Consider the following 27,816-nt stretch of genomic DNA (forward strand, 5'->3'; position numbering starts at 1 on the left):
AGCAGATTGGTGTAGTCTCAGGGAATAGCTCCCAATCTCATCTAACGGTTCAGCTACAACATAAGAACTGTGATCACTATCACAAGTTTCTATACTGAGAAGATGAAGAAAAGGAGAAATACAAGGAGAACAGAGAGATAGTAAGAATAGAAGAGTAATAGGGAAAGAAAGAAGTGAATATCAGTGGATCAAGTATGGACAAGTTCAAGCTGAACTAATTTTTTCAACCAAAAATGGGCTGGCTCCTAAGTTTTACATTCTTGCTTTTTTCAAATAAAGATACCAAGAGAACAAAGAAAAAATGATAATAGGAGTAAATTAGAAAGTTGCTTAAAATTGCATCCTCTATCTGAATCATGAAAGTTTAATTTTGACTAGACTATCCCTTTAAGGACCCAGTGAGATTATTAGGATTTTTTATTGTTAACTTGGCCTAGACCCAGTATACCTAACTTCATTAACCCTTTAATGACCACAGCACTTTTTCATTTTCTGTCCGTTTGGGACCAAGGCTATTTTTACATTTTTTGTGGTGTTTGTGTTTAGCTGTAATTTTTCTCTTACTCATTTACTTTACCCACACATATTATATACCGTTTTTCTCGCTATTAAATGGACTTTCTCAAGATATCCTTATTTTCATCATATCTTATAATTTACTATAAAAAAATTATAACATTTGAGGAAAAAATTGAAAAAAACACACTTTTCTAACTTTGTCCCCCAAAATATGTTACACATCTACAACCACCAAAAACACCAATGCTAAATAGTTTCTACATTTTGTCCTGAGTTTAGAAATACCCAATGTTTACATGTTCTTTGCTTTTTTTGCAAGTTATAGGGCCATAAATACAAGTAGCACTTTGCTATTTCCAAACCACTTTTTTTCAAAATTTAGCGCTAGTTACATTGGGACACTGATATCTTTCAGGAATCCCTGAATATCCATTGACATGTATATATATTTATTTTTTTAGAAGACATCCCAAAGTATTGATCTAGGCCCATTTTGGTATATTTCATGCCACCATTTCACCGCCAAATGAGATCAAATAAAAAAAATTGTTCAGTTTTTCACAATTTTTTTAACAAACTTTAGGATTCTCACTGAAATTATTTGCAAACAACTTGTGCAATTGTGGCACAAATGGTTGTAAATGCTTCTCTGGGATCCCCTTTGTTCATAAATAGCAGACATATATGGCTTTGGCATTTTTTTTTTTGGTAATTAGAAGGCCGCTAAATGCCACAGCGCACCACACGTGTATTATGCCCAGCAGTGGAGGGGTTAATTAGGAAGCATGTAGGGAGTTTCTAGGGTTAATTTTAGCTTTAGTTTAGTGTAGTAGACAACCCCAAGAATTGATCTAGGCCCATCTTGGTATATTTCATGCCACCATTTCACCGCCAAATGCGATCAAATAAAAAAAAATTGGTGACTTTTTCACAATTTTAGGTTTCTCACTGAAATTATTTACAAACAACTTGTGCAATTATGGCACAAATGGTTGTAAAAGCTTCTCTGGGATCCCCTTTGTTCATAAATAGCAGACATATATGGCTTCGGCATTGCTTTTTGGTAATTAGAAGGCCACAAAATGCCACTGCACACAACACGTGTATTATGCCCAGCAGTGAAGGGGTTAATTAGGGAGCTTGTAGGGTTAAGTTTAGCTTTAGTGTAGTGTAGTAGACAACCCAAAGTATTGATCTAGGCCCATTTTGGTATATTTCATGCCACCATTACCCCGCCAAATGCGATCAAATAAAAAAAAATCGTTCACTTTTTCACAAACTTTAGTTTTCTCACTGAAATTATTTACAAACAGCTTGTGCAATTAGGGCACAAATGGTTGTAAATGCTTCTCTGGGATCCCCTTTGTTCAGAAATAGCAGACATATATGATTTTGGCGTTGCTTTTTGGTAATTAGAAGGCCACGAAATGCTGCTGCGCATCACACGTGTATTATGCCCAGCAGTGAAGGTGTTAATTAGGTAGCTTGTTGGGAGCTTGCAGGGTTAATTTTAGCTTTAGTGTAGAGATCAGCCTCCCACCTGACACATCAGACCCCCTGATCCCTCCCAAACAGTGCTCTTCCCTCTCCCACCCCACAATTATCCCCGCCATCTTAAGTACTGGCAGAAAGTCTGCCAGTACTAAAATAAAAGGTATTTTTAAAAAAATATATATATATTTTGTATTGTATTTTTTTTTTACAGGCAAAAGAGCTGAATTCTTTGGGGCATGCCCCGCAAAAGGCCCTTTTAAGGGCTGGTAAAAGCTGGTAAAAGCTGGTAAGGTAAAAGAGCTTTTCTATTTTAATTTTAGAATAGGGTAGGGCATTTTTTTATTTTGGGGGGCTTTGTTATTTTATTAGGGGGCTTAGAGTAGGTGTAATTAGTTTAAAATTGTTGTAATATTTTTCTAATGTTTGTAAATATTTTTTTATTTTTTGTAACTTAGTTCTTTTTTATTTTTTGTACTTTAGTTAGTTTATTTAATTGTAATTATTTGTACGTATTTGTATTTAATTAATTTATTGATAGTGTAGTGTTAGGTTTAATTGTAGATAATTGTAGGTATTTTATTTAAGTAATTTATTGATAGTGTAGTGTTAGGTTTAATTGTAACTTAGGTTAGGATTTATTTTACAGGTAATTTTGTAATTATTTTAACTAGGTAGCTATTAAATAGTAAATAACTATTTAATAGCTATTGTACCTGGTTAAAATAATTACAAAGTTGCCTGTAAAATAAATATTAATCCTAAAATAGCTACAATATAATTATTTGTTATATTGTAGCTATATTAGGGTTTATTTTACAGGTAAGTATTTAGCTTTAAATAGGAATAATTTATTTAATAAGAGTTAATTTATTTTGTTAGATTTAAATTATATTTAATTTAGGGGGGTGTTAGTGTTAGGGTTAGACTTAGCTTTAGGGGTTAATACATTTATTAGAGTAGCGGTGAGGTCCGGTCGGCAGATTAGGGGTTAATACTTGAAGTTAGGTGTCGGTGAGGTTAGGGAGGGCAGATTAGGGGTTAATACTATTTATTATAGGGTTATTGAGCCGGGAGTGAGGCGGATTAGGGGTTAATAAGTATAGGTAGGTGTCGGCGACGTTGAGGGGGGCAGATTAGGGGTTAATAAATATAATATAGGGGTCGGCGTTGTTAGGGGCAGCAGATTAGGGGTACATAAGTATAACGTAGGTGGCGGCGGTGTGCGGTCGGCAGATTAGGGGTTAAAAAAATTTATTATAGTGGCGGCGATGTGGGGGGACCTCGGTTTAGGGGTACATAGGTAGTTTATGGGTGTTAGTGTACTTTAGAGCACAGTAGTTAAGAGCTTTATGAACCGGCGTTAGCCCAGAAAGCTCTTAACTCCTGTTTTTTTTCTGCGGCTGGAGTTTTGTCGTTAGATTTCTAACGCTCACTTCAGCCAAGACTCTAAATACCGGCGTTAGAAAGATCCCATTGAAAAGATAGGATACGCAAATGGCGTAGGGGGATCTGCGGTATGGAAAAGTCGCGGCTGCAAAGTGAGCGTTAGACCCTTTAATGACTGACTCCAAATACCAGCGGGCGGTAAAAACCAGCGTTAGGAGCCCCTAACGCTGGTTTTGACGGCTACCGCAAAACTCTAAATCTAGGCGTAAGATTATCAAGGTCTTTAGATCATAGCCCTTTATTGGGGAACTAGAATTTATTAAATGTTTGGGTGTTAATCAAGGTTTGGGGGTAGATTTATCAAGCTGCGGATGCTGCAATCTTAGACCGCTGCTCCCTTAATGTTGTTTAAGGTTGTTTAGCACTGATTCCGCTAATTTATTTACCAGGTATTTAAACTAACTTACATATATACTTTTATAATCTCCAGAGTTAAATATAAATATATATTTCAATATACACAATAACATTCACACCTAAACTACCTAGCATGGCCATTGTTATTGCACATTATGATTTTCCTATCATGATTGTTGATGCAAAACTGATAATCCACCTTAAAAGATCAAATGACTACATAGAAGGGGGAATGGGAGGTAAACAATATTAACCCAAGCCTCCCATGGTAAAAAGTGTAACAAGCATAATTTGTAGATGTATTTTACAGCAAAAGGGAACAAAATAAATAATGAATGTATATTGCAATAATGTTTCACTTTCAATAATGAAACATTTTAAGCTTTGTTTGAATGTCAGGTTTAATGGTCCTTTAGTGTGTTTTTGACTATAGTCAGACAGGTATTAATATATTTATAAATTGGATAAAAAACCCAAGGTGTGCCCCATTTCTTGAGAATAATTATTTATATTATATTGTTTAGGTATAGAATATTTTTGCTTGTTTAACATAGCTGGGTAAATCATTTGATCATTTATTCCCATCTTCCAAGGCCATTCATAGGAATAAAAATCATGGTTTCAACTGAGTACTGAACAAGATAAATGGCCATCCTGCTTTCACGCTCAAGCCCATGGCCCCTATTTATCAAGGTCTGCTGGTGCAACGTCGCCCCCTGCAGACTTGTGGCCAATAGGCTGCCAGCAGGGGGATGTGACCACTGCTTCATAACGGCTGTTTCTGGCGAGCCTGCAAGCTCGCCAGAAACACGGGGCATCAAGCTCCATTCGGAGCTTGATACATATGCCCCCATGAGTTTTCTTTTTGACAGTGATTCATATATATATATTGTCTGAGAATATGTTCAAGGCATGTTAAAGGGACAAAATACTACAAACATTTTTATTGTTTAAAAAGATAGATAATCCCTTTATTACCCATTCCCAGTATTGAATAACCAACATAGTTATATTAAAGGGACACTAAACACTTTGAGATGGTAATATAAAATGATAAATTGTATATAATAAAACAACTCTGCAATATACTTTCATTATTTATTTTGTCCTCTTTGCCTGTAATTCCATTCTGAAATTGTGAGCTTTTCACTTCCTCTTAGAAATGGAAGTGCAGAACACTGTTAAATCCAGCACAACCATTGGCTGCACTCTCTAATGACCTATTTATAACTGACCCTAATTGGCCACAGCAGAGAAGGTAACACAAGTTACAACATGGCAGCTCCCAGTGTTTTATAGACACTAAAACTTTACACTTATTTTGTCACTTTTTAAACAACTAATGAAACTTTAAAACATACATCTACATGTTAGTCATGGACTAATCTTTTCTTTGAATGTATCATTCTATCTAGTATGTATTTAGTGTTTAATGTCCCTTTAATACACTTTTTACCTCTGTGATTACCTTGTATCTAAGCTTTTTCTGACAGCCCCCTGATCATATGACTTTTATTTATTATCTATTGACTTGCATTTTATCCAATTAGTCCAGTGTCTGCCACAACCCACAAGTGTTAGCAAAATGTTATCTATATGGCTCACATGAACTAGCACTCCCCTGTTGTGAAAAGCAAATAAAAAAGTATGTGATAAAAGGCTGTCTGTAGTGGCTTAGAAACAGGCAGAAATTTAGAGGTTTAAAGGTTATAAAGTACATTAATATAACAATGTTGGTTGTGCAAAGGTGGGGATTTGGTAGTAAAGGTGTTTCTATCTATTTAATCAATAACAATTCTGGTGTAGACTGTCACTTTAACCATCTACTCCAATTAAAATGAAGCTACTGAACAATAAAACATTTAAGTTTAAAAATCTTAAACATAGTTTTAGATTCAAACCATCTAGTTATTTAGAAATAATACTACTCACCATGCAAATGTGTTTCCTCATGTATCTGCGGCTCTCTCCAAAGTCTTTATGCTATTTAAACCCATTACAGAAGCCAGTTGGTTAAGCTCTTGATTTTTATACTAAATGCCGCCATTTTGATTTACACATATTGATACATCCTGTGACACAAGCAGTGCATAAAGGGCCGGACTGGGAATAAAAAGCAGGCCTGGAAAAATATGAAGACTAGCCCTATTTTCCGTTGATTTGGTTAGAATGCACATGCCCTATTTTTCTCAAACAGGATTACTGGCAAACTCCTTCCCCAATATTTTTTTCAGAATTAAATTATATTACTTTGCATTAAATAAAATTCCAGATTGATGTTATAAAGTCACCCTACAACCAAAATACATCCATTAATCACCCCTTAAAATTGTAGCTTTCTAGCCCCAGCTGCTGCAGCCCACCGGGAAATCTCCTGTTATCCTGGTAGGCCAATCCAGCCCTCACATATCAGTGATATTAACATCTTTTTGACAGCTGTACCTAGCACTTTAACTTGCTAAAAGAAAGCAGAAGCTTTACATTTTTGCATATTTTTACACAGTTTAAAAGTCACATAACAAACATAAAAAGCCCTCTGGAATATCACAGGGCAATGCAGCCTCTGCAAAAACATAAGTTCACACTCTCTGTCGTGCAAACTAAACTTAAGTGCATGATACTGGAAGATAACAATAGCCCTGCTCTGTGAATGTGCATCCCTTCAGTCACAGGGTGTGAGAATAAATAAATGGATACTAAACCCAATTTTTTCTCTTTCATGATTCAGATAGAGCATGCAATTTTAGCAACTTTCTAATTTAATCCAATTATCATTTTCTCTTTGTTCTCTTGCTATCTTATTTAAAAAGCAGGAATGTAAACTTATTAGCCGGCCTATTTTAGGTTCAGCACCCTGGATAGCGCTTGCTTATTGATGACTACATTCAGCCAACCAATTAGCAATCCTATCTCAGGTTCAGAACCACAAATGGACCGGCTACTATGCTTTACATTCCTGCTTTTTAAATAAAGATAGCAAGATAATGAAGAAAAATTGATAATAGAAGTAAATTAGAAAGTTGCTCTCTCCCGTGTAGTTATTTAGGAGCACTGATTGGCTAAAATTTATTTCTGTCAAAAGCACTGAAATAAGAGGCAGTCTACAGAGGCTTAGATACAAGGTAATCACAGAGGTAAAAAGTATCGAGCCCCGGAGGAATGCCTATGAGAGGAGGGGCCAATGGCCTCACTCTAGGCATAGGGGAGTGGTTCCATGAGCCGTTGCTCACTCGTTGGTTGGCTGAGCAGGAAAGAAGACCTGTGAAGAGAAGCGCCCTAATCTACTTACCATGGCAGATTTCCAGAAGATTCTTTCTACAGTCCAGGAGCTGCTGTCTTCGAAAGGCGAGGAGTGGATCAGGAAACGTCTTGCCGTTGATGAAGATGCTGGAACTGGAGGAGCAGTCACGGCGGGCGGGGAAGTATCCAGGCCGGCGCGCAGATCCCGTCCGCCAGAGAGGTTGAGTCCATCCACCGTGAAGAGGCAGGAGTCCGGGAGCCGGAGGAGGAAGCCGGTGAAGTCGTCAGCAGGAGGATCTGGTCAGCGGATGGTGTCGGAGAAGAAAGGCAGAGCTGTTGGACGTCGGACAGGAGCCGGAATCATCAGCAGGCCATACGAGTCGCAGTTTCTTCAAGGAGAGGCTGCAACAGGTAATTCTTCTTCTTTTTCAGGTGCCGGTGTCTTGCTTGGTGAAGAGGTGGAGTCGGATGAAGCGGAAATGGCGGCCGGAGAAGAAGATCCGTGCGAGGCCCGTCACGTAAGTAATTTGGCGCCAATTCAGGAAATTAGGGCCTTACTAGGCCCAAGTAATGCAGCACTTCAGGAGATGTTTACGGCCTCTAGGCCTATGGGTATGAATAGCGGGGGTCTTAAGACCAACCAAGGGGCCTTAATTTTATCGGGATACGCAGGAGATGGCATGGGATATATTTGCAGTGGGCAGGATAGTTTTACGGCTATGGAACCAGGTACTACATATGCGAATTGTATGTCGGGGGCCATATTATTTCTGATAAACAGGGCAGGCCTGTAACGGCTAATAAGCCTAAGAGCATGAGGGGCAATGTGGAGACTTCCATGCAAGTCGGGAATGTTATGGCTAATAAGCCAGTGAGTGGCACAGCTTCAAGTGGAACAGGGAGAAAAGCAGTTGCAAAAAGGAAGCACTGCTATACAGGTTTAGGAGATGAAAATGCTGAGGAGGATGTTAGGCCAGGGAGTTGGATAGGTGGGAGAGTTTCAGAGAAGGTGCGAGTAGTAGAGAAGAGTTTATGAGGGGAAATAAATGTATTGATAGAACAAGTGACAATGATGTTAGGGAGGCTGCCTCTAGGCAGGTTAATGTTTCTTTTTCCTCAGACTCTGTGCATTCTAGATACATGTCAGCAGGCCGGAGCAGTGACACTCTTCCTTCTAGGATGCAGGAGGAGGCAGATTCGTTGTGGATTGATGAACATTATAGTGACTTCGGCAAAGAGCAGGAGCAAGCGACTATATCTGGACCAGCGGCGACAGAACAGGTAAGGGGTTTAGAGGCTTTATCACAATTAATTAGGGCATTAGTTCCGGATAGTGGTAGTTCTAAGGGTAATACGTTAGGAAGTATGTTAGGGGTTGATTCGGTGGTTAAGAAAGATTCAGAGTGGGTCCTTTCTAGAAGGGGTTCTGGGGATGTTAGTGTTAGTCATTATGCTAGAGGGTTAGCTAACAGGGACTACTCATCCTCTCAGCCTCAGGTAGTCCAAGTTGAAAGAAAAAGACAAGAGGAAAGTTCCAGGATGCCAGTGTCATGGCGGCGGGAGAGATCCCGTTCGCCTATTATCTTCAGAAAAAATCAGGATCCAGGTGAATCTTCATTATGGGGCTCCCTGGATAAGCAGTCAAGGGAGCGAGGGAGACCCAGAAGGTCTAGGACTCCTCTAAAAAGGCGGTATAAAGAAAGAGAAAATCAGAGGCAAGGCAGCGAGTCAGCACATCAGGAAGCAAGGAGGCATACGGTCATTGCAAGGGAGAATCCTGTAGTGTCCAATAATGCAGGTGAAAGTACAAGTACAGCTGCTGTTCCTGATATGAGTGCCTCTGATGCAAGGTGTGATTTGATGTTTAAAGGTTTGAAAGAGTTAGTTTCCCAGTTGGAAAATAGTGGTTCGTCAAGTGTTGTTGTCCCTGTTGTCCCTTCTGGCCCTGTGGGGGTGTGGGTTTCCCAAAATGTGCCCTCTGGGGGAGGTCCCCCGGAGCAGGCTGGTTCTGTAATTTTAGGTAGTGCGAGCATGGTTGGGCAGTCGAAAGTATCTGACCAAACTTTTAGATGCCCATGCTTGTGTTCTGTTGGGCCTCTGGGCATTCATTTAGCTGTAGAGGTAAAAGAGAAGATTTGGAAGAGGGAGTTTATTGAAAATTTTTCCCTGCTCCCGGTGGACCAGGTATTTGATGTTAAAGATGATTCTAGAAGCGAGTCGGTTAAAAAAGAGGAGGAAGAACGCAAAAGGAAATTTAGGAAATTGCCAAAAACATTGTCTAACTGGTCAACTGCTTTTGTATTTTGGCAAGTGTAATTGGTGAGAAAAACCCAGAGCTTTGTTCTTCTCTATTTTGTTATCTTAATGAGATTGCTAGTGCTTGTCGTACCTATGGGGGTCTTGCGTGGTGGAAGTATGACGAGCAGTTCCGTCAGCGTTTGGCGGTTCGGCCTGAGATGAGATGGGATGACAGGGATATGGGCATATGGTTGGAGCTTATGACTCCATTAAGGTCGGGTCAGTCCTTTCGTTGTTCAGGGGGAGGAAGCAATGCCTCCTCTTCAGCATCATCAGCAGTGGCTTTTAGGAAAGGGCTTTTTTTCCAATTTAATGAAGGGGCCTGTAAATTTGGGACAGCTTGTAAATACAAGCATGAGTGTTCCTTTTATGGAGGAATCCACTCAAGTGCAAAGTGCTTCAAGAAAGGTAAATCTTTCACAAAAGGAGACAATGTTATTCAAAGCCAGGACGCCAGTGAAAGTCGAAAAGATGGCGCCGTGGTTAAAATTGTATGGTTGGAAAAAGGCTAAGCAGCTTGATGCGGTCACTTTATTGAAGGGTTTTTCTGACGGTTTTTATATCCCCTTTGCTGAGGGGATTGAATCTGTTTTTGCTGGGAACTTGAAGTCTGCATTGGATTTTCCTGAAGTGGTGGTGTCAAAGATTCAGAAGGAAATTTCATTGGGTAGGATGGTGGGCCCTTTTGCGGTTCCTCCTTTTAAGAACTTAAGAGTTTCTCCTTTGGGTGTTATTCCCAAGAAGGTTCCAAATCAATTTAGATTGATTCATCATTTGTCCTTCCCGAAAGGTTTTTCGGTCAATGATGGTATTGATCCTGAGTTATCTGCAGTCAGATACGCGTCTTTTGATAAGGCTTTAGATTTGGCTCGGGATGCTGGTCCTAATGCCTTGTTGGCGAAAGTGGACATTGAATCTGCATTTAGGCTTTTACCTGTTCACCCCTCTTGTCATCACTTACTGTGATGTTTTGTTGATGGTTTTTATTTTGTGGACTTATGTTTACCCATGGGCTGCTCTATTTCCTGTTCTTATTTTGAAAAATTTAGTTGTTTTTTAGAATGGATAGTCAAACAGATTTCAGGATTGTCATCCGTCATTCATTATTTGGATGATTTTCTTTTTGTGGGTCCTGAAGGGCTTGATTCATGCCAAACTCTTATGGATTCCTTTATGTTGGTAGCTAGGGATTTTTGAATCCCTGTTGCTAGTGACAAAACTGAAGGCCCTTCTTCTGTGATTAGTTTTCTGGGCATCTGTATTGATGCCGTTTCCATGGAATGTAGGCTTCCGTTGGAAAAAATTCTTGATCTGGTATCTTGAATTGATACGGTCCTTGCAAGAAAAAAGCTTTCTTTAAGGGAAATTCAGTCTTTAGTTGGTAAACTGAATTTTGCATGTAAAATCATTCCGGTTGGAAGAATATTTTGCAGAAGGTTATCCTTATCTATGGTGGGAGTTAAAATTCCCCACTTTAGGATTTGTTTATCAGCTCAGGTAAAGGAAGATTTGAAAGTCTGGAAGGCTTTCCTAAAGGAATTTAATGGTAAATCCTTAATTCAAGCTCCGGAGATTTTATGTAGTGGGCTTTATTTATTCACTGATGCTTTGGGGGTGCACGGTTTGGAGCCCTATTTGGGAAAAAATGGTGCGCTGGTGCATGGCCTGAGTATTGGGCAGCTGCGGGTTTAACAAAAAACCTTGTATTTCTGGAATTTTTTCCGCTGGTGGTAGCTTTAAAAATTTGGGTTTCCGAATTTGAGAACAGAAAGGTGGTTTTTCATTCTGATAATATGGGGGTGGTTTTTGCTATCAACCGCCTATCATCTAGTTCTAAGCCAGTGATTGGGTTGCTCAGGATGTTTGTTTTTGAATGTATGAAGCACAATGTTTATTTCAGAGCTATTCATGTTCCTGGAAAAGAGAATGTGGGGGCTGATGCTCTTTCTCGTTTTCAGTGGCGGAGATTCCGGGAGGCAGTGCCAGATGCGGAAGGGATCGGTTCTCCTTGCCCAGAAGAGATGTGGTATCTGAACTTCCTAGACTGTTGAGATCATTGAGGGGAGCCTTAGCTCCTAGTACCTGGAAAGCTTATCTATCTGTGTAGGTGCAGTGGTTAAATAAAATAGCTGTTTTTGAAGGAGATAAGGAGGAGTTTTTGTTATTGGATTGGATTGAAGAATGGAGAGAGAGGAATATGTCTAAGTCTATGGTTCAGAGGAACATGGCGGCATTATCCTTCTTGTGTAACCTCTTGGGTTGGGTCAATGTGTCTAAATGTGTGAGGATGGCGGTTAGAAGCCTAATTAGGGGTAAAGTTTCTGTAGATGATAGAAGGCCCTTGGTTTTTTCGGTGTTGGTCAGGATTGTTAAGGTTCTTCCTGCTATTTGTTTTTCCCAATTTGAAGTTCTTCTATTTAGAGTTGCCTTTTTGTTAGCCTTTTTTGGGGCTTTTAGGATTTCAGAGTTAGTATCTTCTAATCGCTGGAGTTGCGGGGGTTTGCATTATAAAAATGTAATATTGAACCCGCATGAGGTGCTTTTATGGTTGAAAAAATCAAAGACTGACCAAATGGGAAAAGGTTGTTGGATTTGTTTGAGAGAGATTGGGGGTTTGTGCTGCCCGGTTACGGCAGTTAGGGATTTTCTATTTGTCAGAAGATGTATTGATGGTATTCTGTTATTGGTTCATGAAGATGGGACCTTTTTATCCCGTTTTCAATTCGAACCAGTTTTAAAAAAGGTATTAGAAGCAATTGGTTTGGATAGTAGCAAATTCGGTTGTCATTCTTTTAGAATTGGGGCAGCAACTGAAGCGAGTATTTCTGGTTTGAATGTTGGTACGGTTAAAAAGATTGGGAGATGGAGATCTGATTGCTTTAGGTTATATGTTAGACCTGAGCTTGTTGATAAGTTATAAAGTTATAGATAGTTCTTATTTTTTGGCAGGTCCCCTTCATTGTTGGATCGTGGGACACTCATACATATACTGGGCAAGAAAAGAGGCAGTAGTAAGAGAATCAGGGTTGCAGCTTAGCTGTCCTTCTGAGGAGATCTTAATTAAATGGTTCGGTATTAGAGGTATGAAGTGGGACCAACTATTAGTTAAAGTTATTAGTTGGGCCAGACTTTTTCAGCCACCTGACATTTTAATCATTCATGCGGGGGGTAATGATCTGGGGTTTATGGCTCAAAAATGCCTTATTGATATTATAAAAAGGGATATTGTTAGGTTGAAGGAATTATCTCCTGACATGATGATAATATGGTCTGACATTGAATGCAGATTATCTTGGAGGTCTGCTTGGGACGTTAAAAGATTGGACTCATCTCGTAAAAAGGTTAATGAAACTATTACAAGTTTTGTGGCTAAATTGGGGGGTTTTGGTGTCAGGCATGTCGAGTTCGAAGGAGAGTCTGGAAGCTGTTTCTTTTTGGAAGATGGTATGCATCTTAACAAAATCGGTTTACACCTTTTTAATTTCAACATGAGCGAAGGGGTAAAAAAGGCCTTAGCCCTGTGGGTAGGTGCTCGAAGGGTTCGAGCAGTGGCGGGGTGCTAGCCACTAAGTTTATATATAATTATTCTGGGTACCTCCTCAGGTATGGGGAGAGGTTAAGGATGTGGGCGTGCCTGGTGGAGAGCGCCAGTGGAAGGCACATTAGGTTAATTTGGCAAGCACCTTTTAATGTTAATGTTGTTTTAATAAAGTTTTATTTCAATTAATTTAAATAATAAATGCGGGCTGCGGCCTTTTCCCCCCATTTGGTGTGTCTGTGTCTTTATTTATTATAATATTGCATAGATGTGTGGTCAATCAAGCCCCGGAGGAATGCCTATGAGAGGAGGGGCCAATGACCTCACTCTAGGCATAGGGGCGTGGTTCCGTGAGCCGTTGCTCACTCGTTGGTTGGCTGAGCAGGAGAGAAGACCTGTGAAGAGAAGCGCCCTCCCTCCCCTTTGGTAAGTGGTTGTCGCAGCTTTTGCGGGGTGCTCGCGGCTAAGTTTATATATAATTATTCTGGGTACCTCCTCAGGTATGGGGAGAGGTTAAGGATGTGGGCGTGCCTGGCGGAGCGCCAGTGGAAGGCACGTTAGGTTAATTTGGCAAGCAACTTTTAATGTTAATGTTGTTTTAATAAAGTTTTATTTCAATTAATTAAAATAATAAATGCGGGCTGCGGCCTTTTTCCCCCATTTGGTGTGTCTGTGTCTTTATTTATTATAATATTGCCTAGATGTGTGGTCAATATTATTATAACCATGTTGGTTATGCAAAACTGGGGAATGGGTAATAAAGGGATTTAATTATCTTTTAAAAAATAACATTTCTAAAGTAGACTATCCATTTAAACTCCAAGATGGCGGTGTGCAGAGGGAAGATGCAGAGCTTCACTAATCTGCACTTGCAATGGGTTAAAATAAGTGAATAGATTTGTACAGAGATGCAGGTACAGGAGGAAAAACATTTGCATGGTGAGTTGTGTCCCTTCTCCAGTACCGTAACGTCCCTTTACAATAACTTTCTAATCTAGCTGCTGCATTGTTTAGTAATTCCATAAAAGCCCCATTCGTAATGATTATAATAACTACATCATTTTTAATATCTGGATTTTGCTGTGCTGATGGTGAGTAAATAAAATTTGAGGGTTTTTTGTTTTTCTTTAAATTTAATAAAGTCACTTCACCAATAGCTGATCCTCAGTGGGCATTCTTATTATTAACATATATGGCTGTATTAAGTGGCCCAATATATAATATTTTGAACAGGAAATGAGAACCACTACAAATGTGAAAAAAAATAATAAAAATGAAATTGCAACATTTAGAAAACACATTAGAAAAATAAGTACTTGAAATATTAATATTTGTATGCCTGTTTTGTTATGTTACCATTGTCGCCCTGCTTAGAAATGTATATGTCTTAATAATCTCAGAGAGGTCCATCTATTATGCAGCATATGCTGCATCGATGTCCCATCATTTCTGGTCCGCCAGAAATGGAAATTAAGAAGCAGCGGCTTAACTTCTCCTTAATTTCTCCGCCACATTTTAAGTAGCAGACTGAAATCATCCCAATCTGACCTGATCGGAATGATTAACGGCCCCTGCTAGCGGCCAATTGGCCGTGAGTGAGCAGGGGGCAGTATTGCACAAGCATTTCTCTAGAAATGTTTGTGCAATGTTAAATGCAGACAGCGTATGCCTCTTGTTACATCTACCCCATAGTCACAAACAAGTTGTTAAGCATTGGCATTCTAGGATGATTTGGAGACTACTTGAGGTGTTTTATTTGGGCAAAAGAATTACACAAGAATTGAACAAGGATAAGACAAGAGATAAGGCAAGTTCTGTTGTAACACTGGCCTACATTTGGAGTTTGGCGGTAGCCGTGAAAACCAGCGTTAGAGGCTTCTAACACTGGTTTTAGGCTACCGCCGGTATTTGGAGTCAGTCAGGAAAGGGTCTAACGCTCACTTTTCAGCCGCGACTTTTCCATACCGCAGATCCCCTTACGTCAACTGCGTATCCTATCTTTTCAATGGGATCTTTCTAACTCCGGTATTTAGAGTCGTGGCTGAAGTGAGCGTTAGAAATCTAACGACAAAATTCCAGCCGCAGAAAAAAGTCAGTAGTTAAGAGCTTTCTGGGCTAACGCCGGTTCATAAAGCTCTTAACTACTGTGCTCTAAAGTACACTAACACCCATAAACTACCTATGTACCCCTAAACCGAGGTCCCCCCACATCGCCGCCACTCGATTAAATATTTTTAACTCCTAATCTGCGACCGCCACCTACGTTATACTTATGTACCCCTAATCTGCTGCCCCTAACACCGCCGACCCCTATATTATATTTATTAACCCCTAACCTGCCCCCCACAATGTCGCCGCCAGCTACCTACAATAATTAACCCCTAATCTGCCGACCGCCACCTACGTTATACTTATGTACCCCTAATCTGCTGCCCCTAACACCGCCGACCCCTATTATATTTATTAACCCCTAACCTGCCCCCCACAACTTCGCCGCCAGCTACCTACAATAATTAACCCCTAATCTGCCGACCACCACCTACGTTATACTTATGTACCCCTAATCTGCTGCCCCTAACACCGCCGACCCTATATTATATTTATTAACCCCTAATCTGCCCCCCTCAACGTCGCCTCCCCCTGCCTACACTTATTAACCCCTAATCTGCCGAGCGGACCGCACCGCTACTATAATAAAGTTATTAACCCCTAATCCGCCTCACTCCCGCCTCACTAACCCTATAATAAATAGTATTAACCCCTAATCTGCCCTCCCTAACATCGCCGACACCTAACTTCAAACATTAACCAGTAATCTGCCGATTGGAGCTCACCGCTATTCTAATAAATTTATTAACCCCTAAAGCTAAGTCTAACCCTAACCCTAACACCCCCTAAGTTAAATATAATTTAAATCTAACAAAATAAATTAACTCTTATTAAATAAATTATTCCTATTTAAAGCTAAATACTTACCTGTAAAATAAATCCTAATATAGCTACAATATAAATTATATTTATATTATAGCTATTTTAGGATTTATATTTATTTTACAGGTAACTTTGTATTTATTTTAACCAGGTACAATAGCTAAAATAGTTAAAATAATTACAAAATTACCTGTAAAATAAATCCTAACCTAAGTTACAATTAAACCTAACACTACACTATCAATAAATTAATTAAATAAAATACCTACAATTACCTACAATTAAACCTAACACTACACTATCAATACATTAATTAAATACAATATCTACAAATAAATACAATGAAATAAACTAACTAAAGTACAAAAAATAAAAAAGAACTAAGTTACAAAAAATAAAAAAATATTTACAAACATCAGAAAAATATTACAACAATTTTAAACTAATTACACCTACTCTAAGCCCCCTAATAAAATAACAAAGACCCCCAAAATAAAAAAATGCCCTACCCTATTCTAAATTACTAAAGTTCAAAGCTCTTTTACCTTACCAGCCCTGAACAGGGCCCTTTGCGGGGCATGCCCCAAAGAATTTAGCTCTTTTGCCTGTAAAAAAAAACACATACAATACCCCCCCAACATTACAACCCACCACCCACATACCCCTAATCTAACCCAAAACCCCCTTAAATAAACCTAACACTAAGCCCCTGAAGATCTTCCTACCTTATCTTCACCATACCAGGTTCACCGATCGATCCAGAAGAGCTCCTCCGATGTCCTGATCCAAGCCCAAGCAGGGAGCTGAAGAGGTCCATGATCCGGCTGAAGTCATCATCCAAGCGGGAGCTGAAGAGGTCCATGATCCGGCTGAAGTCTTCTATCAACGGCATCTTCAATCTTCTTTCTTCCGGATCCATCTTGAAGACCTCCGACGCGGAACATCCTGCTGGCCCGACGGACTAACGACGAATGAAGGCTCCTTTAAGGGACGTCATCCAAGATGGCGTCCCTCGAATTCCAATTGGCTGATAGGATTCTATCAGCCAATCGGAATTAAGGTAGGAAAATTCTGATTGGCTGATGGAATCAGCCAATCAGAATCAAGTTCAATCCGATTGGCCGATCCGATCAGCCAATCAGATTGAGCTTGCATTCTATTGGCTGATCGGAACAGCCAATAGAATGCAAGCTCAATCTGATTGGCTGATCGGATCAGCCAATCGGATTGAACTTGATTCTGATTGGCTGATTCCATCAGCCAATCAGAATTTTCCTACCTTAATTCCGATTGGCTGATAGAATCCTATCAGCCAATCGGAATTTGAGGGACGCCATCTTGGATGACGTCCCTTAAAGGAGCCTTCATTCGTCGGTAGTCCGACGGGCCAGCAGGATGTTCCGCGTCGGAGGTCTTCAAGATGGATCCGGAAGAAAGAAGATTGAAGATGCCGTTGATAGAAGACTTCAGCCCGGATCATGGACCTCTTCACCTCTCGCTTGGATGATGACTTCAGCCGGATCATGGACCTCTTCAGCTCCCACTTGGATGATGACTTCAGCCGGATCATGGACATCTTCAGCTCCCTGCTTGGGCTTGAATCAGGACATCGGAGGAGCTCTTCTGGATCGATTGGTGAACCTGGTATGGTGAAGATAAGGTAGGAAGATCTTCAGGGGCTTAGTCTTAGGTTTATTTAAGGGGGTTTTGGGTTAGATTAGGGGTATGTGGGTGGTGGGTTGTAATGTTGGGGGGGGGATTGTATGTGTTTTTTTTACAGGCAAAAGAGCTGAATTCTTTGGGGCATGCCCCGCAAAGGGCCCTGTTCAGGGCTGGTAAGGTAAAAGAGCTTTGAACTTTAATAATTTAGAATAGGGTAGGGCATTTTTTTATTTTGGGGGTCTTTGTTATTTTATTAGGGGGCTTAGAGTAGGTGTAATTAGTTTAAAATTGTTGTAATATTTTTCTGATGTTTGTAAATATTTTTTTATTTTTTGTAACTTAGTTCTTTTTTATTTTTTGTACTTTAGTTAGTTTATTTCATTGTATTTATTTGTAGATATTGTATTTAATTAATGTATTGATAGTGTAGTGTTAGGTTTAATTGTAGGTAATTGTAGGTATTTTATTTAATTAATTTATTGATAGTGTAGTGTTAGGTTTAATTGTAACTTAGGTTAGGATTTATTTTACAGGTAATTTTGTAATTATTTTAACTATTTTAGCTATTGTACCTGGTTAAAATAAATACAAAGTTACCTGTAAAATAAATATAAATCTTAAAATAGCTATAATATAATTATAATTTATATTGTAGCTATATTAGGGTTTATTTTACAGGTAAGTATTTAGCTTTAAATAGGAATAATTTATTTAATAAGAGTTAATTAATTTCATTAGATTTAAATTATATTTAACTTAGGGGGGTGTTAGTGTTATGGTTAGACTTAGCTTTAGGGGTTAATACATTTATTAGAATAGGGGTGAGCTCCAGTCGGCAGATTAGGGGTTAATGTTTGAAGTTAGGTGTCGGCGATGTTAGGGAGGGCAGATTAGGGGTTAATACTATTTATTATAGGGTTAGTGAGGCGGATTAGGGGTTAATAACTTTATTATAATAGCGGCGCGGTCCGCTCGGCAGATTAGGGGTTAATAAGTGTAGGCAGGTGGAGGCGACGTTGTGGGGGGCAGATTAGGGGTTAATAAATATAATATAGGGGTCGGCGGTGTTATGGGCAGCAGATTAGGGGTACATAGGGATAATGTAAGTAGCGGCGGTTTACGGAGCGGCAGATTAGGGATTAAAAATAATATGCAGGGGTCAGCGATAGCGGGGGCGGCAGATTAGGGGTTAATAAGTGTAAGGTTAGGGGTGTTTAGACTCGGGGTACATGTTAGAGTGTTAGGTGCAGACGTAGGAAGTGTTTCCCCATAGACAACAATAGGGCTGCGTTAGGAGCTGAACGCTGCTTTTTTGCAGGTGTTAGGTTTTTTTCAGCTCAAACAGCCCTATTGTTTCCTATGGGGAAATCGTGCACGAGCACGTTTTTGAGGCTGGCCGCGTCCGTAAGCAACTCTGGTATCGAGAGTTGCAGTGGCGTTAAATATGCCTGTACGCTCCCTTTTTGGAGCCTGACGCAGCCATTCTGTGGACTCTCAATACCAGAGTTATTTTAAAGGTGTGGCCAGAAAAAAGCCAGCGTTAGCTACGCGGGTCGTTACCGACAAAACTCTAAATCTAGCCGACTGTGTTTTATTCACTGTTTGCTTAGTTTACTATAATGCTCAATTTCTTAACATTCCTTTTTGGTACCCTTTTGTCTCTATAACAAACTGCTTTATTCTATTACTCCTTCCCCCTCACCACCTGCACTGTTCATCAGCCCATCTCTATTAACCTCACCTTACTTCAAAAACTTACTTCAAAAACAAAACTCTGGTAACCATAATCTCATTCCTCTTTAAAACCATTTTAAACCACCACCCCTTAACTGGTGCACTCTGGAACTCTTGCTCTGTTTGCAACAAGCTTACTTCTATCCATGATCTCTTTATCCTCTCACTCTCTTAACCTTCTGGCTCTTACAGAAACCTGGCTCTCTGCTTCAGACACAGCATCCACTGATGCACTGTCACATGGGGGTCTCCATTTCAGCCACACTCCTAGGTCTGGCAATAGAGAAGGAGGTGGTGTTGGTATTTTACTTTCCTCTCGTTGCACCTTTCAACAAATGCATCCCTTCTCTTCCCTCACATTTTCTTCATTTGAAGCACACATGATTCATTTATTTTCTCCCCTCTCTATATGTTGCAGTCATATACCACCCCCATGGCTCCCTAACTCAATTTTTAGATCACTTTGCTGCCTGGCTTCCTTATTTCCTTTCCTCAGACACCCCTGCCCTCATTCTTGGTGATTTCAACATTCCTCTTGACAGTCCCACTGCCTCCTCTGCAAAACAACTTCTGCAACTCACTTCCTCTTTTGGCCTGTCACAATGGACTGACTCTCTTAAATTTTACAAACTCCCCTTTTCCTCTTTCTCACCATCACCACCTAACTTGCAACATCACTTCCCTCCCTACAACCCCTCCCCCTTCCTCTACCCCTCACACCAAACTTCACAGAAGCACTAAGTCATTAGATCAGCAACAGCTCGCTAGCTCTCTCGAACCTCTCCTCTCTTCCATCAACTCCTTTTCCTGCCCTGACCAATCCATCTGCCACTATAACACCACCCTTACATCTGTCATTGACACTCTGGCCCCTCCTACCATAGCTCAGAAACCACACTCTCATCCTCAGCCCTGGCATACTCCTCTGACATGGTACCTATGCAGATGTTCCCGTACTGCTGAGCGACACTGGAGGATATCTCAGAGTTCAGCTGACTTTCTTTACTACAAGTTCATCCTGAACTCCTACTATTCTGCCCTTAATCTTTATAAGCAACAATACTTCTCTAATCTCATCTCTACTCTTTCCTCTAACCCAAAACATCTGTTTTCCACGTTCAGTACTCTTCTCCGCCCACCCCCACCTCCTAATACAACTTCTCTATCAGCTCAAGATTTTGCCAGCCACTTAAATAACAAAATTTACTCCATTAGAAATGAAATCAGCTCTTAACATACTACCAATTTCCCACCCCCTCAAAAGCTCACAATCATCCAAACCCAAATACCCATAAATTTAGCACTTTTGCCGCTGTTACAGAGGAAGAAGTTTCTGCCCTTATACTGTCCTCCCACCTCACTACCTGTCCCCTTGACCCCATCCCCTCACAGCTACTCCCTCTCTTCTACCCTCACCCCCATACTCACACACATTTTCAACCTCTCCCTCAGTACTGGTATATTTTCCTCATCTCTAAAACATGTACTGGTCACACCTATCCTCAAAAAACCTTCCCTCGATCCAACCTCCCCATCCAACTACCATCCTATTTCCCTACTCCCTCTTGCATCAAAGCTCCTCGAAAAGCTAGTATTTGCACATCTATGCCATTTCCTTACACTAAACTCTCTTCTTGACCCACTGCAATCTGGATTTCGTCCCCATCACTCCACAGAGACAGCAATTGTCAAGGTTACCAATGACCTACTTACAGCAAAATCCAAAGGCCACTTCTCTCTGCTTATCCTCCTTGATCTTTCTGCAGCCTTTGACACTGTTGACCACCCTCTTTTGCTCCAAACACTCCAATCTTTCGGCATCTGCTCTCTCGTGCTTCTCTTCCTATCTATCTAACTGTACCTTTAGTGTAGCCTTCTCCAGAGCATCCTCTGCCCGTTACCACTTTCTGTTGGGTACCTCAAGGCTCTGTCCTCGGTCCCCTTCTCTTTTCAATCTACACATCATCATTAGGTTCCTTAATAAAGTCCCACAGGTTTCAATATCATTTGTATGCCGATGACACCCAAATCTACCTCTCTGCACCAGACCTACCTCATTCCTTACTAACCTGTGTCACTATCACTAACTGTCTTTCTCATATCTTATCTTGGATGTCCTCTCACTACCTTAAGCTAAATCTCTCCAAAACTGAACTCCTTCTTTTTCCCCTTCTTCCAAAATCTCCACCCCCCAATTTTCTATAACTGTTGATAATTCCATCATTACCCCTACCTCGCATGCCCGATGTCTTGGGGTCAAACTTGACTCAAACTTTTCCTTTACTCCTCACATTCAGTCCTTGGCTAAAGCCAGCCGCTTCCACTTTAAAAACATCTCTAAAATTAGACATTTCCTTTCACAAGACACAACTACGATTTTAATCCACTCTCTCATCCTTTTCTGTCTTGACTACTGCAACTCCGTCCTCTCTGGTCTACCTTGCTGCCGCCTAGCTCCTTTACAATCCATAATAAATGCCTCTGCCAGGCTCATCTTCCTTACACATCGTTCTTCATCTGCTGCACCTCTCTGCCAATCCCTTCACTGGCTTCCTCTTGCCTCCAGGATTAAAAACAAAGTCCTCACTCTGACATACAAAGCCCTCAACTGCACTGCTCCCCCCTACATTTCAGACCTTATCTCTAGATACTCTCCCCCCGTCCCCTTTGCTCTGCTCACAATCTCCTAGTTTCCTCCTCTCTTGTTACTTCCTCACATTCCCATTTACAGGACTTCTCCAGACTGGCCCCCATCTTGTGGAACTCTTTGCCTCACTACACAAGAATCTCCCCTAGTTTTAACAGCTTCAAGCTCTCCCTAAAGACTCTAATATTCAGGGATGCATACAACCAACACTAACCTTTCCTAACTCCATTGCTTTCCCATTGAACCCCTTAAAACGTAAGCCTATGAGCCCAGCTATTTGCAGATCGCCTTCATAAGAGCCAACTACAACAGTGCAACTCAACTCTCGGCAGGGCCCTCTACCCATTTGATCCATATAAATGTTATCCTGTATACCAACTATGTTTATAGGGCTGCGGAATTTGTTGCCGCTCTACAAATACCTGTTAATAATAATAATAAGTAATAATTTAGTGTACCCCTATTACAAAGATGAAAAGGTTGTCTTAATTTTTATTTGTATTTCATTTTTTAGCAAACTTTTTTCAAGTTTTTTTTTTAATGTTAGAATGGTTTGTTGAATAGAGGATTTTTTTTTTAATTTGCTTGTTTTGCTATGTTTGTAACACATTTTTGTGATGCTTTAATCACCTCTCTCATTTACCACGTTCATTATTGCAGCTCCATCCTCTCTGGTCTCCCTAGCTGCCATCTACCTTCTTTACAATACATAATGAATGGCTCTGCCAGGCTGAACTTCCTTCATTGGCTTCCTCTAGCATTCAGAATAAAACACAAAATCCTAACCCTAACATTCAAGGCCCTCAACAACACTGCATTTCCCTATACTGTATATAAGACCTCATCTCCAGATACTCTCCCTTCCATAACCTTCACTTTGCTCATGACATCCTTCACTCTGCTCATGACATCCTTCTTTCCCTTTCTCTCTTGTTATTTCCTCACATTCCAGTCTATAGTACTTCTCCAGAATGGCCCCTATTTTGTGGAACTTTCTGACTCTTCCCTATTTTTAAAAGTTTCAAGTGCTCCTTAAATATTTCATCAGATAAGAACTGGAATGTCTCTGAATATCGTCCCTGAATTTTAATTTTTATTTTTTTAAGCAAGATATAAGTTTCACAAATGGGTTTTATTGAATTTAGGTCAGTAGCTTGTTGATACACATTAAAGAGATCTGCTTAAGGGTAAGAATTGTATTGTCAAAAACTAAGGGAGGTTTGAGGTGTTGGTATAATGAGATTTACAATATTAACGATTTTGATTAATACATAGTAGACGAGAATATATGTGTTATCAATAGTGCTGACAAAAACTAGCATATTAATAAGAGGTACACTTTGGTGACACAAAATAGATTAAAAACCTCACAATTTGGGAAGTAAGTACATCTGTCTTGTTTTCCGCTAATTGTCCATATAACAATATATGATTGACCAAAGTCTAGAACACAATATCCATTTCCCTACTCAGAGTGTTCAAAGCCCTCCAAGATCACTACATCTTGGTCCCATAATGTCTAAATGTCCACTCTCATAGTTCTGATCTATAGCCCCTGGACCATTTAAACCTCACCCTTTGAACCTGATTCAAAATATATTTTTAATATTAGTAAATATGTAAGTGTTGATGAAGGTGAATGTTAACAGAGGAGGTGTATGTTAAAAAACTATAAACCAGAACTAAGCCTTGTAGCAACCCAAAATACAAAACAAATATACAATAAAGGATACTCAAACATCTGGAATAAATATCAAGGCTTTGAAGAGAAAATATATGTTATAGTCACTTCACCTGGGATTCATTAAATTACATACAATCGTAGCAGGACAACTGTATTTTAATTACTTAGTAGGAAAAAATTAACCTCAGGCTCTTTCTAAGCAATAATAAATAGGTTATTTTGAGTTTTGTGTCTCTTTGAGGAAATAGTAGGATAGTGAAGAACGTATTTCTCATTGCTAAGCTTTAAGGGGTTTATCAGAGCAAAAAGAATGTTCTTGACCCGTCTTATAGGAAGCATACACTTCACTAAAGCCAGGCCTGACCAAATAGAAACTGAAACATGCAGCAGTGTGTGTAGAGAAGATACCTATTGTCTGCTAATAATTATGGGTTGCAGACTTCAGTTACTCTTCAAATGTTCAGGATTTTAAACAAATATTAAATAACATGGGGCCTATTTAACAAGGTGCGGACAGACATGATGCGATATTGCAGATCATGTCCGCCGCACATCGATAAATGCCAACAGCATACGCTGTCAGCATTTATCATTGCACTAGCAGTTCCTGTGAACTGCTGGTGCAATGCCACCCCTTGCAGATTCTCGGCCAATCGGCCGCTAGCAGGGGTTGTCAATAAACCCGATCGTATTGGATCGGGTTAATTTCTTGCGAGTTCTGTCCACTTTCTCAGAGCAGACGGACAGGTTATGGAGCAGCGGTCTTTAGAGCCTGAAGGCTCGCCAGAAACACAGGATTTTCAAGCTCCATACGGAGCTTAATAAATATGTCCCCTTGGCTTTGTTAAAGATTGTTATTGATTTGTCATTTTAATTTTTGGTTCATTGAAATTGAAGGTCTTTGTATAAAAATTCTGTAAGATGTACGTAGCTCACTAGTTATGGAAGTAAATATTAAAAAATAAATAAAAGTCAATCTGCAATTTATCATTCTAGCAATTTTTCATTTTAAAATCAATGTGCTGTGTACAATTTCAAAAACAACCAAAATGAATGTTAATGTACATATACTTATGGACACTTTTGTGTTTTATTTGTATCTCATGTTAATGATTATCGCAATAATCTATAAAAACCAATGCCAATATCCAGATCCTAGATTCATTTTGAAATAGTCCCCCTTGTGCTATACTCAGTGCATTTAAAACTATTTTAATAATTGTCATAATCCTTAATATAATTGCTAACCTTCAAATCAATTGCATATGCCATACTAAGCCTTAAGGTCATAAAATGATTATACAAGCAATTATAATAATAACATGTATTTTAACTGTCTGAGTTTACATAGACAATGAAAAGACATTCCATGTTTGTATATGGTTCAGAGGCTACAGAGAGATAAGCAGTCAACACCAATATGAAAACTGATAGGGAAATGAGAAAAAAATAATCATGGGCAGCGTCTGTAGACAGAGCCAGCATTATCTAGAAAGGAGGTGACCTTGTTAGAGAGGCACTTCTTCAAAGGACATGAAAATTAGTCATTTTCTACAGTATATTGATAATGAAAGCTTTGTAAAATGCTTCTTTTGAAAATTGCTTAAATCTTTATATAGTTACCTACAAGGTTGTCTAATTTTACATAGAGCCAGAGCTGTTCTTAAAGCATAAAAACACTCTGAGATGTATGTATATATCAGGCACATGGCTGACTGACACCAAATTGAGTGCATAACGCATATGCGTCACTTAGACAGTATGCCCTGAGACTTTACTAAAATGCAGGTGGAAAAAGATCTTAGGCGTTATTTTATGACTTGACAATTAGCAGTATTCTACACCTTCACCTGGAACTGAATGGCTTACTTGATAAGATATCTCGGGAACAGCAATCAGACAGGCAGCAAGTAAAGTCTAATCACTGTCTGTGTACACTACCTATCTAGATATCTCTTAAAGAATAAGATGGAAACAAAGCAAATTTGGTAATAAAAATCGATTGGAAACTTTAAAAAAAAATGTATTCTTTAAATAAAGCACAAAATAACAAAATTGGGTTTCATGTCCCTATAACAGCATGTTTAATCCTTTTGCAGTGGTTAAATATACAGTTCTCTTCAAACAATAGTGTAATAATTAAACAGTTTTAAACATTTCTGAAACTTGTTGGCTTGCTGCCAGAACACAAATGCAGTTGCTGCATATCTGTTCAATAAATTACTATCAATCTTTTTTGTGTGCTTCTGGCTTTGTTCCAGCAAGTATCTCTGTAGTTGGATACACACCCAATCTAATTTATGTCAAACTCAGAAACAAGCAATTAAATCTTTGCTTAGGAGAATTAAATAGCGTTATTATGCTTTAAACAAACAACCATGTTTCTGCAGTTCTTTAACGTATCTCTAAACATTAGGATGCAACAATATGGCACGTAGAGATCTATGCAATGTATTACAAATAAAAGTGCTGTTTTATGTAACAGCATATTTGAGGTACTATTTTTTATACATCAGTTGTTGAATTAGGGGCTTTATATATGGAAATTAATTCATGAAAGAACAAGTTACAAACCTGCAGATGAAATATTATCAAGTCTATTTGATAGAATCACAGAAAAGGAAGATGATACAGTGGCAAGCAGGATTTTTTTATTATGGGTCTATATCATATCTCCCAAAATTTGTGGCTAGGTATAAGTAACTCAGGAGCTTAAAGGGATAGTAAAGTCCAAATTAAACTTTCAGGATTCAGATAAGGCAGGCCTTTTTAAACAACTTTCCATTTTACTTTTATCATCAAATTTGCTTTGTTCTCTTGGTATTCTTAGTTTATAGCTAAACCTAGGTAGACTCAAATGCTAATTTCTAAACCCTTGAAGGCTGCCTCTTATCTAAATGCATTTGACAGTTTTTCACAGCTAGAGGGCGTTAGTTCACGTTTTTCTTATAAATAACATTGTGCTCACGCTCGTGGAGTTATTTAAGAGTCAGCACTTATTGCCTGAAATTAAAGTCTGTCAAGAGATCTGAGATAAGCAGGCAGTCTGAAGAAACTTAGATATAAGGTAATTACAGAGGTAAAAAGTATATTTCTATAACAGTGTCTGTTATGAAAAATTGGGGAATTGTAAATAAAGGGATTATCTATATTTTTAAACAATAACATTTTTGATGTTTACTATTCCTTAAAGGGGGGGGTCAGCACCATTTTATGGGAGGAACCATGACAGGAGGGTGGAGTCACAGTATGATATTGAGTGGGCTTGTGGGCATATCTGGGCATTTCATGGGCATGTCTGGGTGGTCTATTGTGGAGGCTAAGGAAAAATATGCAAATAGGGATATATGGCTGTTTCAGAGGGACAAAATAAGGAAAGTTGGAAGGTCTGGTATATATGGATAGTTGGGTAGACATGCCCATAACATGCAACTGTCCTGGAAATTGCTGGAGGACTTAAAATTTATAGACATCACATTATTCAGCAAGTATAATTAAACAAACTAAAATGAAATCTGTCATAATGCATATAGATCAATTGTTATTTATTGAAAAGGGACATAAAAGCTTGAATTAAGCATTATGATTCCAATAGAGTGTGCACATTTACTGGACTTTTCATTTTACTTTTATTATCACATTTACTTTAGTTGAAAAGCATACCTAGGTAGACTCAGAAGCAGCAATAAACTACTGGGAGCTAGCTGCTAATTGGTGGATGCGCACATAAGCCTCTTGTCATTGGTTCCCAGATATGTTCAGCTAGGTCCCAATAGTGTATTGGAAACAGATAAGCACACTGAAATGACCAAGGAGCTACTAGAGCATCCAAAAACTCTGCTTGGGAGTCCCTGGACCTTGCAAAGTACCTAGGAAGTTTGTTGTACAAGCAAGAGGCCATCAGATATATCTCTGGGAGACCACAAAGACCCACAATTTGATTGAACACATCCTGGTGAAGAGACCATTCCACTGGATGTAGAGATTGGCTTCTGAGAAAGTCTGTTTCCCAAGAGTTCTAGAATATTCATTGGCAAAGAAACAACAACATTGGCATTGAAGAAACAACTCCATTTTATTTTGTGAGTCTGCAAAAGGAAAAAAAGGATCTTGAACCAAGATATTGCTCAGCTAGGGAAACACTGCAATACCCTAAGATCTGATCACAGACAATAGGGCACCCAAAACTTTGTGAATATTCTCGGAGCTGTAGCCAGACCAAATTGTAGAGAAAGAAACTGAAAATGATTCTCTAGAATGGCAAAC

General features: G+C 39.3%; 1 protein-coding gene across 1 annotated transcript in view; it reads right to left on the minus strand.

The window, feature by feature from the left end:
- The window catches only part of LOC128657721 (ADP-ribose glycohydrolase MACROD2), a 1,711,614-nt gene that overhangs the window by 981,734 nt on the left and 702,064 nt on the right, over nucleotides 1-27,816 (minus strand). The window lies entirely within an intron of this gene.

Source organism: Bombina bombina, chromosome 4 (genome assembly GCF_027579735.1).
Source record: "Bombina bombina isolate aBomBom1 chromosome 4, aBomBom1.pri, whole genome shotgun sequence".
Classification (NCBI taxonomy): Eukaryota; Metazoa; Chordata; class Amphibia; order Anura; family Bombinatoridae; genus Bombina; species Bombina bombina.